Source organism: Triticum dicoccoides, chromosome 7A (assembly GCF_002162155.2).
Source record: "Triticum dicoccoides isolate Atlit2015 ecotype Zavitan chromosome 7A, WEW_v2.0, whole genome shotgun sequence".
In the NCBI taxonomy this organism is placed as follows: domain Eukaryota; kingdom Viridiplantae; phylum Streptophyta; class Magnoliopsida; order Poales; family Poaceae; genus Triticum; species Triticum dicoccoides.
In genome coordinates this window covers 209,222,794-209,243,076 of record NC_041392.1, presented here as the reverse complement: position 1 = coordinate 209,243,076, position 20,283 = coordinate 209,222,794, and positions in this window count along the sequence as shown.

The window sequence follows — 20,283 nt, the reverse complement described above, 5'->3', positions numbered from 1 at the left end:
ACTTCACCTATCTTTATTACTGATAAGGATTATGATTTCTCAGTTGATCCTGATATAATTACTTTGGTTGAATCCGATCCTTTCTATGGCTATGAATCTGAAACTGTTGTGGCACTAGTGATGAGAAAACTCGCTACTATTATATCCTTAAATTATTTCCATTCTCATTAAAGGGTGATGCTAAGATATGGTTTAATTCTCTTGATCCTGGTTGTGTGCGTAGTCCCCAGGATTTGATTTACTACTTCTCTGCTAAATATTTCCCCGCTCATAAGAAAGCTTTAAGGGAAATACGTAATTTTGTGCAAATTGAAGAAGATAGAGTCTCCCACAAGCTTGGGGGAGGCTTTTCCAATTACTTAATTGTGGTGCCCCGACTTGACCGTTCACTAATCATACATGCAAATGTGTACGATCAAGATCAAGGACTCACGGGAAGAGATCACAACATAACTCTAGACACAAAATAAAATAATACAAGCTTTATATTACAAGCCAGGAGCCTCGAGGGCTCGAATACATAAGCTCGAATGCACAAGAGTCAGCGGAAGCAATAATATTTGAGTACAAACATAAGTTAAATAAGTTTGCCTTAAGAACGCTAGCATAAAAGCAACAACGATCAAAAAGGCAAGGCCTCCTGCCTAGGACCTCCTTGTTGGAAATATGCCCTAGAGGCAATAATAAATTGGTTATTATTATATTATATTTCATTGTTCATGATAATCATTTATTATCCATGCTAGAATTGTATTGATAGGAAACTCAGATCATGTGTGGATACATAGACAACACCATGTCCCTAGTGAGCCTCTAGTTGACTAGCTCGTTGATCAATAGATGGTTATGGTTTCCTGACCATGGACATTGGATGTCGTTGATAACAGGATCACATCATTACGAGAATGATGTGATGGACAAGACCCAATCCTAAGCCTAGCACAAGATCGTGTAGTTCGTATGCTAAAGCTTTTCTAATGTCAAGTATCATTTCCTTAGACCATGAGATTGTGCAACTCCTGGATACCGTAGGAGTGCTTTGGGTGTGCCAAACGTCACAACGTAACTGGGTGGCTATAAAGGTACACTACGAGTATCTCTGAAAATGTCTGTTGGGTTGGCACGAATCGAGACTGGGATTTGTCACTCCGTGTAACGGAGAGGTATCTCTAGGCCCACTCGGTAGGACATCACCATAATGTGCACAATGTGACCAAGGAGTTGATCACGGGATGATGTGTTACGGAATGAGTAAAGAGACTCCCCGGTAACGAGATTGAACAAGGTATCGGGATACCGATGATCGAATCTCGGGCAAGTATCGTACCGATAGACAAAGGGAATTGTATACGGGATTGATTGAATCCTTGACATCGTGGTTCATCCGATGAGATCATCGTGGAGCATGTGGGAGCCAATATGGGTATCCAGATCCCGCTCTTGGTTATTGACCAGAGAGTTGTCTCGGCCATGTCTGCATGACTCCCGAACCCGTAGGGTCTACACACTTAAGGTTCGATCACGCTAGGGTTATAGGGAAAGTATGTACGCGGTTACCGAATGTTGTTCGGAGTCCCGGATGAGATCCCGGACGTCACGAGGAGTTCCGGAATGGTCCGAAGGTAAAGATTGACATATAGGAAGTATGGTTTTGGCCACCGGAAGTGTTCCGGGCATCACCGGTAGTGTACCGGGACCACCGGAGGGGTCCGGGGGTCCACCGGGAGGGGCCACGGGCCCCGGACGCCTACACGGGCCAATAGTGGGAAGGTACTAGCCCCTAGGTGGGCTGGGGCGCCTCCCACCAAGGCCCAAGGCGCCTCCTAGAGGGGAAGGGGGCAAACTCTAGGGCAGATGGGCCCTAAGGCCCACCCCAGGTGCGCCTCCCCTCTCCCCCTTGTGGCCGCCACCCTAGATGGGATCTAGGGCTGCCGCACCCGTTGGGGTGGGAATCCTAGGTGGGGGCGCAGCCCTCCCTCTCCCCCTATATATAGTGGAGGCAAAGGGGCAGCCCAACACACGAAGTTCTTCCCCTGTTGGCGCAGCCCTACCTCTCTCCCTCCTCGTGTCTCGTAGTGCTTGGCGAAGCCCTGCTGGAGTCCCGCGCACCTCCACCACCACCACGCCGCCATGCTGCTGCTGGACGGAGTCTTCCCCAACCTCTCCTTCTCCCCTTGTTGGATCAAGGCGTAGGAGACGTCACCTGGCTACACGTGTGTTCAACACGGAGGCGCCGTTGTTCGGCGCTTAGATCGGAATCAACCGCGATCTGAATCGCTGCGAGTACGAATGCTTCATCCGCGTTCTTGCAACGCTTCCGCTTAGTGATCTACAAGGGTATGTAGATGCAGTCTCCTTCCCCTCGTTGCTAGATTACTCCATAGATTGATCTTGGTGATGCGTAGAAAATTTTAAATTTCTGCTACGATCCCCAACAGTGGCATCAAGAGCTAGGTCTATGCATAGTTTCTATGCACGAGTATAACAAAAAGCAGTTGTGGGCGTCGATATTGTCAATTTACTTGTCGTTACTAGTCTTATCTTGATTCGGCGGCATCATGGGATGAAGCGTCCCGGACCGACCTTACACGTACTCTTACGTGAGACTGGTTCCACCGACTGACATGCACTAGTTGCATAAGGTGGCTAGCGGGTGTCTGTCTCTCCCACTTTAGTCAGATCGGATTCGATGAAGAGGGTCCTTATGAAGGGTAAATAGAAATTGGCATATCATGTTGTGGTTTTTGTGTAGGTAAGAAACGTTCTTGCTAGAAACCTATAGCAGCCACGTAAAAACTTGCAACAACAATTAGAGGACGTCTAACTTGTTTTTGCAGCATGTGCCGTGTGATGTGATATGGCCAAAAGGATGTGATGAATGATATATGTGATGTATGAGATTGATCATGTTCTTGTAATAGGAATCACGACTTGCATGTCGATGAGTATGACAACCGGCAGGAGCCATAGGAGTTGTCTTAATTTATTTATGACCTGCGTGTCAACATAAACATCATGTAATTACTTTACTTTATTGCTAAAGAGTTAGCCATAGTAGTAGAAGTAATAGATGACGAGACAACTTCAAGAAGACATGATGATGGAGATCATGATGATGGAGATCATGATGATGGAGATCATGGTGCCATGCCGGTGACAATGATGATCATGGAGCCCCGAAGATGGAGATCAAAAGGAGCAAAATGATATTGGCCATATCATGTCACTATTTGATTGCGTGTGATGTTTATCATGTTTTACATCTTATTTGCTTAGAACGACGGTAGCTTAAATAAGATGATCCCTCACTAAAATTTCAAGAAAAGTGTTCCCCCTAACTGTGCACTGTTGCCAAGGTTCATTGTTTTGAAGCACCACATGATGATCGGGTGTGATAGATTCTAACATTCGAATATAACGGGTGTTGACGAGCCTAGCATGTATAGACATGGCCTCAGAACACATGCGAAACACTTAGGTTGACTTGACGAGCCTAGCATGTACAGACATGGCCTGGAACACGGAAGACCGAAAGGTCGAGCATGAGTCGTATAGAAGATACGATCAACATGAAGATGTTCTACGATGTTGACTAGTCCGTCTCACGTGATGATCGGACACGGCCTAGTTGACTCAGATCATGTTTCACTTAGTTGACTAGAGGGATGTCTATCTGAGTGGGAGTTCATTAAATAATTTGATTAGATGAACTTAATTATCATGAACATAGTCTAAATTGTCTTTGCAAATATGTTGTAGATAAATAGCTCACGTTGTAGCTCCCTGTTTCAATACATTCCTAGAGAAAGACTAAGTTGAAAGATATTGTAAGCAATGATGCGAACTGGGTCCGTAGTCCGAGGAGTGTCCTCACTGCTACACAGAAGGCTTACGTCTTTGATGCACCACTCGATGTGCAAACCCCTACAACGTCGTCTGTGGATGTTGTGAACACCTGACAGACACATCCTGATGACTACTTGATAGTTTAGTGCACCATACTTTACGGCTTAGAATCGGGATTCCAATGACGTTTGAACGCCATAAGACATATGAGATGTTCCAAGAGCTGAAATTGGGATTTCAGGCTCATGCCCGTGCTGAGAGGTATGAGACCTCTGACAAGTTCTTTTGCCAACAAGATGGAGGAGAATAGCTCAGTTAGTGAGCATGTGCTCAGAATGTCTGGGTGCTACAATCACTTAAATCAAGTGGGAGTTAAACTTCCAGATAAGATAGTGATTGTTCAAGTTCTCTAGCCACTATCACTAAGCTACTAGATCTTCGTGATGAACTATGACATGCAAGGGATGGAGTTGATCCCGGAGCTGTTCGCGGTGCTTAAGACCGCAAAAGGTAGAAATCAAGAAGGATCATCAAGTGTTGATGGTTTAACAAGACCACTGGTTTCAAGAAGGGCTAGGGCTAGAAGGGAAACTTCATGGATGGCAAACCAGTTGCCGCTCCAGTGAAGGAACCCAAGGTTGAACCCAAACCCGAGACTAAGTGCTTCTATTGTAAGGGGAACGGTCACTGGTAGCGGAATTACCCCAAATGCATGGTAGATAATAAGGCTGGCAAACTTCAACAAAGTATATACGTGTTATTAATGTGTACCTCACTAGTACTCCTGGTAGCACCTGGGTATTGGATACCAGTTCAGTTACTATTATTGGCGACTTGAAGCAAAAGCTACGGACTAAACGGATACTGGCTAAGGGCGAGGTGACGATGTGTGTTGGAAGTGTTTCCAAAGTTGATGAGATCACCATCGCACGCTCCATCTTCCTTCGGGATTAGTATTGAACCTAGATAAGTGTTATCAGGTGTCTACGTTGAGCATGAATATGATTAGATCATGTTCATTGCAATACGGTTATTCATTTAAGATAGAGAATAATGGTTATTCTGTTTACATGAATAATACCTTTCATGGTCATGCACCCTATGTGAATGGTTCATTGAATCTCGGTCGTGGTAATACACATGTTCACACTAAAAGATGTAGAGTTAATAATGATAGTACCACTTTCTTGTGGCACTGCCGCTTAGGTCATATTGGCGTAAGATGCATGAAGAAACTCCATGTCGATGGATGTTTGGAGTCACTTGATTTTGAATCGCTTGACACATGCGAGCCATGCCTCATGGGCAGGATGACTAAGACCACGTTTTCAGGTAAAATAAAATGGGCAAGTGACTTGTTGGAAATCATACATGCTGATGCGTGTGATCCAATGAGAATTGAAGTGTGCGGTGGATATCGCTATTTTCTCATCTTCACTGATGATTTGGGTAGATATAGGTATATTTACTTAATGAAGCACAAGTCTAAAACGTTTGAAAAGTTCAAGCGATTTCAGAGTGAAGTAAAGAACCATCATAACAAGAAGATCAAATTCCTACGATCTGATCGATGAGAATTTCTGAGTTATGAGTTTGGCAATCACTTAAGACATTGTGGAATTGTTGCACAGTTGAAGCCACCTGGAACACCAGAGGGTAATGGTGTGTCCGGACGTCGTAATCGAACCTTATGAGATATGGTGCGATCTATGATGTCTCTTACCGATCTACCGTTTTCATTTTGAGGTTATGCGTTAGAGACAGCTGCATTCACTTTAGATAGGGCACCATCTAAGTCCGTTGAGACGACGTCGTGTGAACATTGCTTTGGCAAGAAACCAAAGTTGGTGTTTCTTAATGTTTGGGGCTGCGATGCTTAAGGCTTCAGTTGGAGAAACTCGAACCCAAAGCGGACAAACACATCTTCATAGGATACCAAAAGGTGACAGTTGGGTACACCTTCTATCTCAGATCCGAGGGCAAATTCTTTGCCGCTAAGAACGGGTCCTTTCTCGAGAAGGAGTTTCTCTCGAAATAATTGAGTGGGAGGAAGATAGAACTTGATGAGGTTGTCGAACCTTTATTTCAACCAGAGAGTGATGCAACACAGAAAGATGTTTTCTGTGGCGCCTACGTCTGTTGAAGAGGAAGTTAATGATAGTGATCATGAAGCTTCGGATCAAGTTGCTATCGAACCTCATAGGTCGACAAGGTTATGTACTACTCCTGAGTGGTACGGTAATCCTGTCTTAGATATCATGTTGTTAGACAACAATGAACCTACGAGCTATGGAGAAGCGATGGTGGGCCCGTATTCCGACAAATGGTTAGAATCCATGAAATCCGAGATAGGATCCATGTATCAGAACAAAGTATGTACTTTGGTGGACTTGCCCGATGATCGGCAAGCCATTGAGATAAATGGATCTTTAATAAGAAGACGGACGTGGGCGGTAATGTTACCGTCTATGAAGCTCGACTTGTGGGAAAGAGTCTTTTCACAAGTTCAAGGAGTTGACTACGATGAGAATTTCTCACCCGTAGCGATGCTTAAGTCCGTCGGAATCATGTTAGCATTAGCTGTATTTTTCGATTATGAAATCTGACAGATGGATGTCAAAACGAGTTTTCTTACCAGTTTTCGTAAGAAAAGGTTGTATGTGATACAATAAAAGGTTTTGTCGATCCTAAGGATGCTAAAAGGCATGCTGGCTCCAGCAATCCTTCTATGGACTAGAGCAAGCATCTCGGAGTCGGAATATATGCTTTGATGGAGTGATCAAAGCTTTTAGGTTTATACAATGTTTGCTAGAAACTTGTATTTGCAAGAAAGTGAGTGGGAGCACTACAACATTTCTGATAAGTATATGTGGATGACATATTGTTGATTCGAAATGATGTAGAATTTCTGGAAAGCATAAACGGTTGTTTGAAGAGTGATTTTCAAAGGAAGACCTAGATAAAGCTGCTTACATATTGGGCATCAAGATCTATAGAGATAGATCAAAATGCCTGATGATACTTTCAAAGAACGCACACCTTGACATGTTTTTGAAGGAGTTCAAAATAGATTAGTCAAAGAAGGGGTTCTTACCTGAGTTGTAAGGTGTGAAGTTGAGTAAGACTTGAAGATTGACCACGGCAGAAGAAAGAGGAAGGACGAAGGTCATCCCCTATGCTTTTGTCATAGGCTCTATATGGTATGCCATGCTGAGTACCGCACTAGATGTGTGCCTTGCCACATGTCTGGCAAGAGGGTACAAAGGTGATCTAGGAGTGGATCACCAGATAGCGGTCAAAATTATCCTTAGAGGAATAAGGAAATGTTTCTCGGTTATGGAGGTGATAAAGAGTTCGACGTAAAGAGTTACGTTGATGCAAGCTTAACACATATCCGGATAGCTCTGAGTAGATATACCGGATACGTATAATGGAGCAACAATTTGGAATAGCTCCAAGTGGAACATGGTAGCAGCATCTATGATATGACATAAAGTTTTGCGAAATACATAGGGATCTGAATATGGCAAGACCCATTGACTACAACCTCTCTCACAAGCATAACATGATCAAACCCAGAACTCTTTGAGTGTTTATCACATAGTGATGTGAACTAGATCATTGAGTCTAGTAGACTCTTGGATGTTGGTCACATGGCGATGTGACATGTGAGTGTTAATCACATGGCGATGTCAACTAGATTATTTACTCTAGTGCAAGTGGGAGACTGTTGGAAATATGCCCTAGAGGCAATAATAAATTGGTTATTATTATATTATATTTCATTGTTCATGATAATCGTTTATTATCCATGCTAGAATTGTATTGATAGGAAACTCAGATACATGTGTGGATACATAGACAACACCATGTCCCTAGTAAGCCTCTAGTTGACTAGCTCGTTGATCAATAGATGGTTACGGTTTCCTGACCATGGACATTGGATGTCGTTGATAACCGGATCACATCATTAGGAGAATGATGTGATGGACAAGAACCAATCCTAAGCCTAGCACAAGATCGTGTAGTTCGTATGCTAAAGCTTTTCTAATGTCAAGTATCATTTCCTTAGACCACGAGATTGTGCAACTCCCGGATACCGTAGGAGTTCTTTGGGTGTGTCAAACATCACAACATAACTGGGTGGCTATAAAGGTACACTACGGGTATCTCTGAAAGTGTCTGTTGGGTTGGCACGAATCAAGACTGGGATTTGTCACTCCGTGTAATGGAGAGGTATCTCTGGGCCCACTCGGTAGGACATCATCATAATGTGCACAATGTGACCAAGTAGTTGATCACGGGATGATGTGTTATGGAACGAGTAAAGAGACTTGCCGGTAACGAGATTGAACAAGTTATCGGGATACCGACGATCAAATCTCGCGCAAGTATCGTACCGATAGACAAAGGGAATTGTATACGGGGTTGATTGAATCCTTGACATCGTGGTTCATCCGATGAGATCATCGTGGAGCATGTGGGAGCCAATGTGGGTATCCAGATCCCGCTGTTGGTTATTGACCAGAGAGTTGACTCGGCCATGTCTGCATGACTCCCGAACCCGTAGGGTCTACACACTTAAGGTTCGATGATGCTAGGGTTATAGGGAAAGTATGTACGCGGTTACCGAATGTTGTTCGGAGTCCCGGATGAGATCCCGGACGTCACAAGAAGTTCCGGAATGGTCCGGAGGTAAAGATTGATATATAGGAAGTATGGTTTTGGCCACCGGAAGTGTTCTGGGCATCACCGGTAGTGTACCGGGACCACCGGAGGGTTCCCCGGGTCCACCGGGAGGGGCCACGGGCCCCGGAGGCCTACATGGGCAAATAGTAGGAAGGGACGATCCCCTAGGTGGGCTGGGGCGCCTCCCACCAAGGCCCAAGGCGCCTCCTAGAGGGGAAGGGGGCAAACCCTAGGGCAGATGGGCCCTATGGCCCATCCCAGGTGCGCCTCCCCCTCTCCCCCTTGTGGACGCCACCCTAGATGGGATCTAGGGCTGCCGCACCTCTTGGGGTGGGAGCCCTAGGTGGGGGCGCATCCCTCCCTCTCCCCCTATATATAGTGGAGGCAAAGGGGCAGCCCAACACACGAAGTTCTTCCCATGTTGGCGCAACCCTACCTCTCTCCCTCCTCGTCTCTCATAGTGCTTGGCGAAGCCCTGCTGGAGTCCCGTGCTCCTCCACCACCACCACGCCATCGTGCTGCTGCTGGACGGAGTCTTCCCCAACCTCTCCTTCTCCCCTTGCTGGATCAAGGCGTAGGAGACGTCACCGGGCTGCACATGTGTTGAACGCGGAGGCGCCGTTGTTCGGCGCTTAGATCGGAATCAACCGCGATCTGAATCGCTGCGAGTACGACTCCTTCATCCACGTTCTTGCAACGCTTCCGCTTAGCGATCTACAAGGGTATGTAGATGCACTCTCCTTCCCCTCGTTGCTAGATTACTCCATAGATTGATCTTGGTGATGCGTAGAAAATTTTAAATTTCTGCTATGATCCCCAACACTCCTAACTACTCCTCGAACTCAAACTCCGCGTAGAATCATCCTTGGGATCCTATGGCTCCTGGACTCCATCATATGATTGCAGTAACCAGGAAAAGGGGGAAAAGAAGTAGGAAAGCAACCGTGAGTACTCATCCAAAGTACTAGCAAGCAAGGATCTACACTACATATGCATTGGTATCAATAAAAGGGGTAGTATCTGTGGACTGAACTGCAGAATGCCAGAATAAGAGGGGGATAGCTAGTCCTATCGAAGACTACGCTTCTGGCAGCCTCTATCTTGCAGCATGTAGAAGAGAGTAGATGGTAAGTTCACCAAGTATCATCGTATAGCATAATCCTACCCGGCGATCCTCTCCTCGTCACCCTGTTAGAGAGTGATCACCGGGTTGTATCTGGCACTTGAAAGGGTGTGTTTTATTAAGTATCCGGTTCTACTTGTCATAAGGTCAAGGTACAACTCCGGGTCGTCCTTTTACCGAGGGACACGACTATGCGAATAGATAAATTTCCCTGCAGGGGTGCACCACATTTCCCAACATGCTCGATCCCCTTTGGTCGGACACACTTTCCTGGGTCATGCCCAGCCTCGGAAGATCAACACGTCGGAGCCCCACCTAGGCACAACAGAGAGGTCAACACGTTGGTCTAAATCTTATGGCGCAGGGGTCTCGTCCCATCGCCCATTGCACACCTGCACGTTGCGAACGCGGCCGGCGGGGAGACCTAGCCTCCCTTATACAAGAGCAGGCGTTCCAGTCCAACCCGGCACGCGCCGCTCAGTCACTGACATCATGAACGCTTTGGCTGCTACCACAACGTCGAGTGCCCATAACTGTTCCCGCGTAGTTGGTTAGTGCGTATAGGCCAGTGGCCAGACTCATATCGAATACCAAGATCTCGTTAAGCGTGCTATTTTGAAGTAATCGCGGACGCCGACCAGGGCTAGGCCCACCTCTCTCCTAGGTGATGTCAACCTATTCCTGTCGCTCCGCCACAAAGTAAAAGTTTGGGGCCGTCGGGAACCCAGGCCCACCACTACCTGGATGGAACCATCTGCCCCTTCAGCCCCCAACATCGAAATCACTTGCGGGTACTCTACAAGCCGACCCGACTTTAGTCACCACCTGTATAGTATGTATGTATACATGTATATACCCGTGATCACCTCCCGAGTGATCATGGCCCGATAGTATAGCATGGCAGACGGACAAGAATGTAGGGCCACTAATGGAATACTAGCATCCTATATTAAGCATTTGGGATTGCAAGTAAAGGTAACAACAGTAGTAGCAAGGACAGGCTATGCATCAGAATAGGATTAACGGAAAGCAGTAACATGCTACACTATTCTAATGCAAGAAGTAGAGAGAAGAATAGGCGATATCGGGTTGATCAAGGGGGGGGGGGGATCTTGCCTGACTGCTCTGGCAAGTAGGGGTCGTCAACAATATAGTCGATCGGGGCACCAGCAGCAGTGTCAGTCTCGTAGTCTATCGGAGATAAGAGGGGGAAGAAACAACGAATACAATGCAAATAGATGCATAACGATGCATGACATGACAAGTAACGGTGCTAGGTGTTCCCTAAGGTAGTAGGAGGTGATACCGGCGAAGGGGAAAAACATCCGGGAAAGTATCCCCGGTGTTTCGCGCTTTCAACAGATGAACCGGAGGGGGAAAGTTGTGTCTTCACTATGCTAGGGATGTGTGGCGGGCGAACGGGCTGCACATTCGGATTCATCTCGTCGTTTTGAGAAACTTTCATGTATAATACTTTTTCATCTGACATACGGATTATTTTCTATTAATTTTCAAAGGTTTAAACAATTTCTAAAATTTCTGGTTTTATTTTAATTTGTTTTAATCCGAGTTGACCAAGTCAACTTTGACTAGTCAAAACGGCAGGGAGTGGCCCACATGTCATAGGTTGTACCTAAACAAATAAATAAAAGTAATTTGATTGAAAGGTAACCACATGTCATCTACACATTACTAATCAAGTGATTTAATTAACCTAACTATTCCTAGACTAATCTAACTGGGTGATACGTCTCCAACGTATCTATAATTTTTGATTGTTCCATGTTATTATATTATCAACCTTGGATGTTTTATATGCATTTATATGCTATTTTATATGATTTTTGGGACTAACCTATTAACCTAGAGCCCAGTGCCAATTTCTGTTTTGCCTTGTTTTAGAGTATCGCAGAAAAGGAAAATCAAACGGAGTCCAATTGACCTGAAACTTCACGAAACTTATTTTTGGACCAGAAGAAGCACACGGAGTATCGGAGATGGACCAGAAGTCCCGGGCCACCCACGAGGGTGGGGGCGTGCCCCCTGCCTCGTGGACAGCTCGGAGATCCACCGACGTACTTCTTCCTCCTATATATATATATATATATATATATATATATATATATATATATATCCATATACCCTAAAAACTTCAGGGAACAGAATAAATCGGGAGTTCCGCTGCCAGAAGCCTCCGTAGCCACCAAAAACCAATCTAGACCCGTTCCAGCACCCTGCCGGAGGGGGAACCCCTCACCAGTGTCCATCTTCATCATCCCGGCGCTCTCCATGACAAGGAGGGAGGGGTCCACCCTCGGGGCTGAGGGTATGTACCAGTAGCTATGTGTTTGATATCTCTCTCTCTCATGTTGTTGAGATGGTACGATCTTGATGTATCGCGAGATTTGATATTATAGTTGGATTTTATGATGTTTCTCCCCCTCTACTCTCTTGTAATGGATTGAGTTTTCCCTTTGAAGTTATCTTATCGGATTGAGTCTTTAAGGATTTGAGAACACTTGATGTATGTCTTGCCGTGCTTATCTGTGGTGACAATGGGATATCACGTGATCCACTTGATGTATGTTTTGGTGATCAACTTGCGGGTTCCGCCCATGAACCTATGCATAGGGGTTGGCACACATTTTCGTCTTGACTCTCTGATAGATACTTTGGGGCACTCTTTGAAGTACTTTGTGTTGGTTGAATAGATGAATCTGAGATTGTGTGATGCATATCGTATAATCATACCCACGGATACTTGAGGTGACATTGGAGTATCTAGGTGACATTAGGGTTTTAGTTGATTTGTGTCTTAAGGTGTTATTCTAGTACAAACTCTATGATAGATTGAACGGAAAGAATAGCTTCATGTTATTTTACTACGGACTCTTGAATACATCGATCAGAAAGGATAACTTTGAGGTGGTTTCGTACCCTACAATAATCTCTTCGTTTTTTCTCCGCTATTAGTGACTTTGGAGTGACTCTTTGTTGCATGTTGAGGGATAGTTATATGATCCAATTATGTTATTATTGTTGAGAGAACTTGCACTAGTGAAAGTATGAACCCTAGGCCTTGTTTCAACGCATTGCAATACCATTTGTGCTCACTTTTATCATTAGTTACCTTGCTATTTTTATATTTTCAGATTACAAAAACCTTTATCTACCATTCATATTGCACTTGTATCACCATCTCTTTACCGAACTAGTGCACCTATACAATTTACCATTGTATTGGGTGTGTTGGGGACACAAGAGACTTTTTGTTATTTGGTTGCATGGTTGCTTGAGAGAGACCATCTTCATCCTACGCCTCCTACGGATTGATAAACCTTAGGTCATCCACTTGAGGGAAATTTGCTACTGTCCTACAAACCTCTGCACTTGGACTCCCAACAACGTCTATGAGGGAGTCGTAAACTAGGGGGTCTCCGGACAGCCGGACTATATCCTTTTGGCCGGACTATTGGACTATGAAGATAGAAGATTGAAGACTTCGTCTTGTGTCCGGATGGGACTCTCCTTGGCGTGGAAGGCAAGCTTGGCAATACGGATATGTAGATCTCCTCCCTTGTAACCGACTCTGTGTAACCCTAGACCCCTCCGGTGTCTATATAAACTGGAGGGTTTAGTCCGTAGGACAACATACAATCATACCATAGGCTGGCTTCTAGGGTTTAGCCTCTACGATCTCGTGGTAGATCAACTCTTGTAATACTCATATCATCAAGAACAATCAAGCAGGACGTAGGGTATTACCTCCATCAAGAGGGCCCGAACCTGGGTAAACATCGTGTCCCCTACCTCCTGTTACCATCCGCCTTAGACGCACAGTTCGGGACCCCCTACCCGAGATCCGCCGGTTTTGACACCGACATTGGTGCTTTCATTGAGAGTTCCACTGTGTCGTCATCATAAGGAGGTATGGCTCGTCTCGTTGTCAAGGACAACATCACCTCTGGGGGAGCCCTGGCTGTAGGCCAAACTCTCCGACTAGGCGGCTTCCTCATGACCGCCCGCTCGGCCGCTGCACCGACGATGACTTCTCGGGTCATCGAAAATAGCCTCCACATCGGCTCGAAATTCGCTGAGCAGATGGATCCGATGGAGCTCTCCTCTTTGAGCAAGCTCTTGGATCGCATCGCCGCTCTGGGAGTCGCTATGGACTACGATCGGATTGGGCATAAACCCGACCAAAGGGAGATTAACTCTCCGCCGGTCACCCATCAGATAGCGGTGGTGGAGGAGCAATGCGGCGATTCTCCCTCTATCCTGAGGAAGAACTATGTCTGGATTCCCGAGCTCTCCGAGCCGGATACCCGCCCATGGGAGGACATCGCCCTAACCCTGAACCTAGAATCAGGCTGCATGCCGAACCTGCAGGGCAACATCTCAGAGCCCGAACTTCCAAGATCGGAAACTCCCCCGCCCTGGGGTCTCAGATTGGGTCAAGGTCTGGACTTGAATCCACCCACCCACCCAGATACAAACGATCTTTCCAACATTAGGCAAGATCCCCAAGAGATAGTACATCACTATTGGGCTAGATTCCTCCTTGTAATGAACAAGGTCAAGGACTGTCGCGAGCGAGACGCAATTTCGTTCTTTTGCAACAATTGCATGGACAAGGAAATCCTCAACGCCATAAGTTGCCATGACATAGCACACTTCGCTGACTTGGCGGCCATAGTACGGAAGTACTGTGCGATGGAAAGCACCTCGAAAACCCAAACAAAATTTTGGGATAATCCGGCTCTGACAAAACCCCCAGTCTGAAATAAAAGGGTGCACTCTCATAAGTCGCTCGACTCAATTACAAAGAAGCAAAATCCCACTACAGAGCGTGAAACTGTATTGGAGGGATGGCTTAACGGCCCCTGCAAAATTCATAGTACAGCGAATACCATACGAAAACACAACCTTAGAGCATGTTGGGTACTCCGGCAGGTAGCCAAGAGAGGTGAGGATCTCCTCATCCAAAACACCTCAAAGCACCATCCCGTGGATAACAATACAGTATTGACAGTCTTCGAGACCTTCGCCTCAAATAATAGGCGTAAGCGAGCACTCCGTAGCCTTGCCGAAGACTGCCATGTGGTAGCAATAAATCCATGGAGTGACACGGCTATCACCTTCAATGCCAGTGACGAAGCTAAATTCCGAATAGCCCGAGCACCAGCCGCCTTGGTCCTCAGTCCAATTGTGGACGGCTTTCGGCTCACTAAAGTGCTCATGGACGGCGGTAGCGGATTAAACCTCATTTATGAGGAGACTCTTCAAAAAATGGAAATAGACAGAAACCGTATCGAGCAAAGCAGCACGACCTTCCGAGGAATCATCCCTAGTCGGGAGGCACGTTGCGCTGGGAAAATCACACTAGATGTGGTATTCGGCACTCCGGAGAATTACAGGTCTGAAGAAATTACATTCCAAGTGGCCCCGTTCAGTAGCGGATACCACACCCTTCTAGGGCGGGAGGCATTCACAATCTTCCAAGCCATACCCCATTACGGATACATGAAGCTTAAGATGCCCGGGCCCAATGGGATCATCACTCTAGCTAGTGATCTGGACATAGCACTCTGCGCCGAGAACAAAACTGCCGCACTGGCCCTCGAGGCATTATTCGAAGCCCTTCTGGCGGAGGAATTAATCGCGCTGCGCTCCACAGTGGACAGGGACGGCGTGATAGTAGACAAAAGATCCAAGTCCACCTCTTTCAAACCAGTGGATGAAATAGTCAAATTCCAAGTCCATCCAACAGACCCTTCAAAAACAGCATCCATCGGGGCATAGTTAAACCCCGCTATAGACGCCGCACTATGGGAGTTCCTGCGCGAGAATTGGGACATATTCGCGTGGCATCCTTCAGACATGCCAGGAATCCCATGCAGGCTGGCCGAGCATAGCCTTAACATTCTAAAAGGATTCAAGCCGGTCAAGCAGACTCTTTGGCGTTTCTCTGAACCTAAGCGACAAGCCATGGGAGAGGAGCTAGCCAAGTTAGTGGAGGCCGAATTCTTTAGAGAAATAAAGCATCTGGACTGGCTAGCAAACCCGGTGATGGTACCAAAGAAGGACAAATCCTGGCGCCTATGTGTCGACTTCAAGGACCTCAATAAGGCTTGCCCAAAGGATCCCTTTCCCCTCACTCACATCGATCAAATTATCGACGCTACCGCAAGACACGACTCATTGTGCTTCCTCGACGCATACTCCGGTTACCACCAAATTAAGATGGTGGAGTCCGATCAAGCCGCAACAGCATTTATCACTCCATATGGCCCCTTCTGTTTTAACACAATGCCCTTCGGGCTCAAAAACGCCGGCACAATGTATCAGCGCATGATTTAGAAATGTCTGGAAAAGCAGATCGGCAAAACAGTGGAGGCATACATAGACAATGTGGTCGTTAAAACCAGACACATCGACTCCTTAATAGACGACTTGAGGCTCACGTTCGACAAACTCTGAACATACGACATTAAGCTCAATCCGGAAAAATGCGTTTTTGGCATACCCGCCGGAAAGCTCTTGGGCTTTATCGTCTCCAGTAGAGGAATTGAAGCAAATCTAGCTAAAATCCGAGCTCTGTCGCACTTGGCTATCCCAACTGACCTCAAGCAAATCCAGAAGTTAACTGGATGTGTGGCGGCCTTAAGCCGCTTTATCTCCCAATTAGGAGAAAAGGCACTCCCCCTTTATCGCCTTCTTTGGCGCAGCGAACACTTCGAGTGGACGGACGCAACCACGGCCGGATTGGAAGAAATAAAAGCCATCCTGGCCACCAACCCAATCTTGGCCGCGCCAAATTTCGGTGAACCAATGCTGTTATATATAGCAACAACTCACCAAGTTGTAAGCGCAGTGCTCGTCGTCGAACGAGAGACGGACAGACATAAATTCCCACTTCAAAAGCCGGTCTATTATGTGTCCACTCTCCTCACTCCATGCAAATCACGGTACCCACATTATCAAAAGATAGCATACATGGTATTCATGGCATCCCGGGAATTACGACACTACTTTCAAGAGTGTTCAATCACAGTGGCCTCAGAAGTACCACCTAATGACATAATAAACAACCGCGATGCCACGGGCCGGATTGCCAAATGGGCTATCGAGCTCCTCCTATTCGACATAACATATAAACCACGGCGAGCCATTAAGTCGCAAGTACTGGCCGATTTCGTCACCGAATGGACAGAAGCCGAACTCCCTAAAGAGTAAGGCGCATACTCCAATTGGATCATGCACTTTGACGGCTCTAAAATGCTGGCTGGTTTGGGGGCTGGCATCGTCCTAACGTCCCCCACCAAAGATACAGTCCAATACGTACTCCAAATATTATATACAGACTCCAACAACGCAGCCGAATACGAGGCGCTATTACATGGTCTCCGGATGGCAGTTTCCATGGGCATTCAATGCCTGGAGGTGCGTGGGGACTCGAACCTTGCAATATCTCAAATAAATGGAGACTTTGATGCCAAGGATCCGAAAATGGCGGCATATCGCAACGCCGTCCTCAAAATGTCAGCTCGGTTCGAGGGGCTTGAATTCCACCATGTGGCTCGGGAAAACAATCAAGCGGCGGATATCCTCGCCCGCATCGGCGCTAAGCGCGATCCTGTCCCACCTAACATCTTCTTGGAAAAACTGTTTAAGCCATCCGTGGTATGGGAAGGGGACACCGGTAGAAATAGTCCAGACCCGGCCACATCATCAGATACCGAACACTCTGACACAATCAGAGGCTCTGCCGTCGAAATAACACCTTCAACCCACGTGATGATGGCGGTCATCGCCTCGTGGACAGAACCATTCCTAGCCTACCTAACTAGGCAGGAACTGCCCGAGGACCAAAATGAGGCACGATGCACAGTGCGGCGATCTAAAGCCTACAAGGTCCATGAGGGAGAGCTTTATAAGAAAAGCACTACCGGAGTCCTTCAAAGGTGCATCTCCGAAGAGGAAGGGCGGAAGCTTTTGGCAGAAATCCATGCTGGACTCGGCGGCCATCACGCCGCAGCCCGGGCCCTTGTAATCAAGGCCTTCCGTACAGGTTTCTATTGGCCGACGGCCCGAGCAGATGCACAACATTTGGTCCAAGATTGCGTCGGTTGCCAGCTTTTTGCAAACCAAAGCCATATGCTGCCCACCGCTCTCCAAACAATCCCCATTACTTGGCCCTTTGCGGTCTGGGGGCTTTATATGGTTGGACCCCTTAAAGGGGGACCCATAAGAAAAAATACTTACTGGTCATGGTGGATAAATTCACCAAATGGATAGATGCCAAACCTGTCAAAACGGCTGAATCCGAACCGGTGATAGACTTCATATCTGGGGTTGTACACCATTATGGCATCCCCCACAGCATCATCACTGACAACGGCACGAACTTTACAGCCGATGAGGTAAAACTTTGGTGCAGCAACATGAGCATCAAGCTCGATTATGCTTCTGTCTATCACCCGCAAACTAATGGTCAAGTCGAGCGAGCAAATGGTCTTATCATGAGCAGCATCAAACCCAGATTTGTGCGATCCTTAAAGGAATCAAACACGCACTGGGTAGAGGAGCTCGACTCCGTACTATGGGGGCTACGGACCATGCCGAATCACACTACCGGGTACACACCGTTTTTATGGTGTACGGTGCAGAGGCGGTTCTGCCTTGCGACATAATTCATGACTCATCTCGAGTGCGCATGTACGAAGAAAAAGAGGCCGAGCTCGATCGGCAGGACAGTTTGGATGCCCTGGAGGAGGAGCGCGACATGGCAAAAGCCCGTTCCGCATTCTATCAACAACAGGCTCGAAGGTATCAAAGCAGAGAAGTACGGGCCAAAACCTATAACGTTGGTGAACTAGTTCTACGCCTGCCGGAGAAGAAAAAGAACAAGTTCAAGCCCAAATGGGAAGTTCCCTTTATTGTTGACCAAGTTCTGACCGGTGGAGCGTACCGTCTGCGGGATGCATTGGACAATCGTCTCGAGCCAAACGCATGGAACACAGCCAGACTCCGAAGATTCTACGCCTAGTGCCGACTCTATGTTTGTCTCCTTTATTCCGTCAATTTTTTGCATATCAATTATCTGTCTTCTCTCTTTCTCTCTTTTTATTCTCCTCAAGGCCTTAAAAGGCTAAACTTGTGTCTTGGTTACACAATCTTGACGCGCTAACCGCGCTCATCATACCTGGGGGCTTCTTATACAGAAGCTTAAATATAACTATTTTTCTGGGCTTTACGCCCCACACATGTGTTATTCTTCCGCATGTACCTTTTTTCGCCATTATATGCATCGATATGACTTAAGTTTTGGCCAAGTTGGGTTGCCTGGCTCTTGTATTTATGCCCTACGTTCCCATTAATTCGGCTAGGGCATAAGGGGAGCACCTCTGCGATTGTTACTGCCGGGTCAGCCGGATGTGTACCTCAGACTGGGTGAAGCCAAAAGCTAGCGTTCTTAAGGGAATATTCGGTCGGTGAACAAAAGATGACTTTTATTTTATTTGACACATGCCCCCAGATGTTTATAGCCTGCGTCTCTTTTCGCAGTTCAGACATGCACATTAGGGCATGCGTACCTAGGGAAAGGAACCCTTAACGGAACTATTCTCCCTAGAAGATGTTTCTTACTATCCATGTAGTTGGGTACTTGTCTGTTCAAGCACTTATGACCCCTACGCCTGGTTTCCATGCATACCCCGGGTTTTACATAACCGAGTGGGTATTCGGATACAATCCGGACTATCGGGTCCAGAGGTCGAAGCGAAAAGGTCTGCCATGACAAATGATTTACAATCCGGCTAGGGACATTATATATGTCACTTGAAGTACACAGTCACTAAGACTGATTAAATTCTTCTTCTATACCATCCAACAGGCTGTCTAGCCTACAATCCTGTTGGGAATACTTTGCGGCTAATTCTACTTGGTCATACACCAAACTGACGGGGATCTCTTTCCCATTGGGCCCCACAGGTCCGACCTCGGCCATGTGGTTTGGGTCAGCTTTGGTATATCGCGTCTTCACCATAGCCTAGGCTTCCCTTGCACCTTGTCGGCAGGCTGATATCTTCCATATTCGGAAGCGCCGCCGCGCTCCCTTGAGCTTCTCTATAAGCTCCCCCATGCCTCCTAGCGGGGACGTGGATGGCCACAAGGCTTGGGCAATACCCTGCATCACCTGCCAAACTTCTTCGTGCAGTTGTGAGAGCTCTGGTAGAAGATCAACCGCAGACCCGGGCATCTCCTCCGCGGGACGACCCGTCAGCATACCTGCAGACATAACTCTGTTAGCAGGCTTCTTCGCCGAACTCCTTCAAAAGTTCGTTCAATCACTTACTAAAAATGTTGTGTCAAGCCGCTTATTCTCCTTCATGGAGTCCGCAAGCTGGGCTCGGACGTCTTTTAGTTCCATGTCCAGTCGGATATTGGCGTCCTGGAGATTATTTTTCTCCTTTCTGACCCACGTAAGCACGCGCTCGCCAGCATTTAGCTGTCGATTAGCAGATTGCGCATCCCCTGGCACGCCCTCTGGATTCACTCCGGGGTCATCTACAACATCTACTGTTAGATTTGCATGCATGCCGCATACTATCTGGTACCTGTAA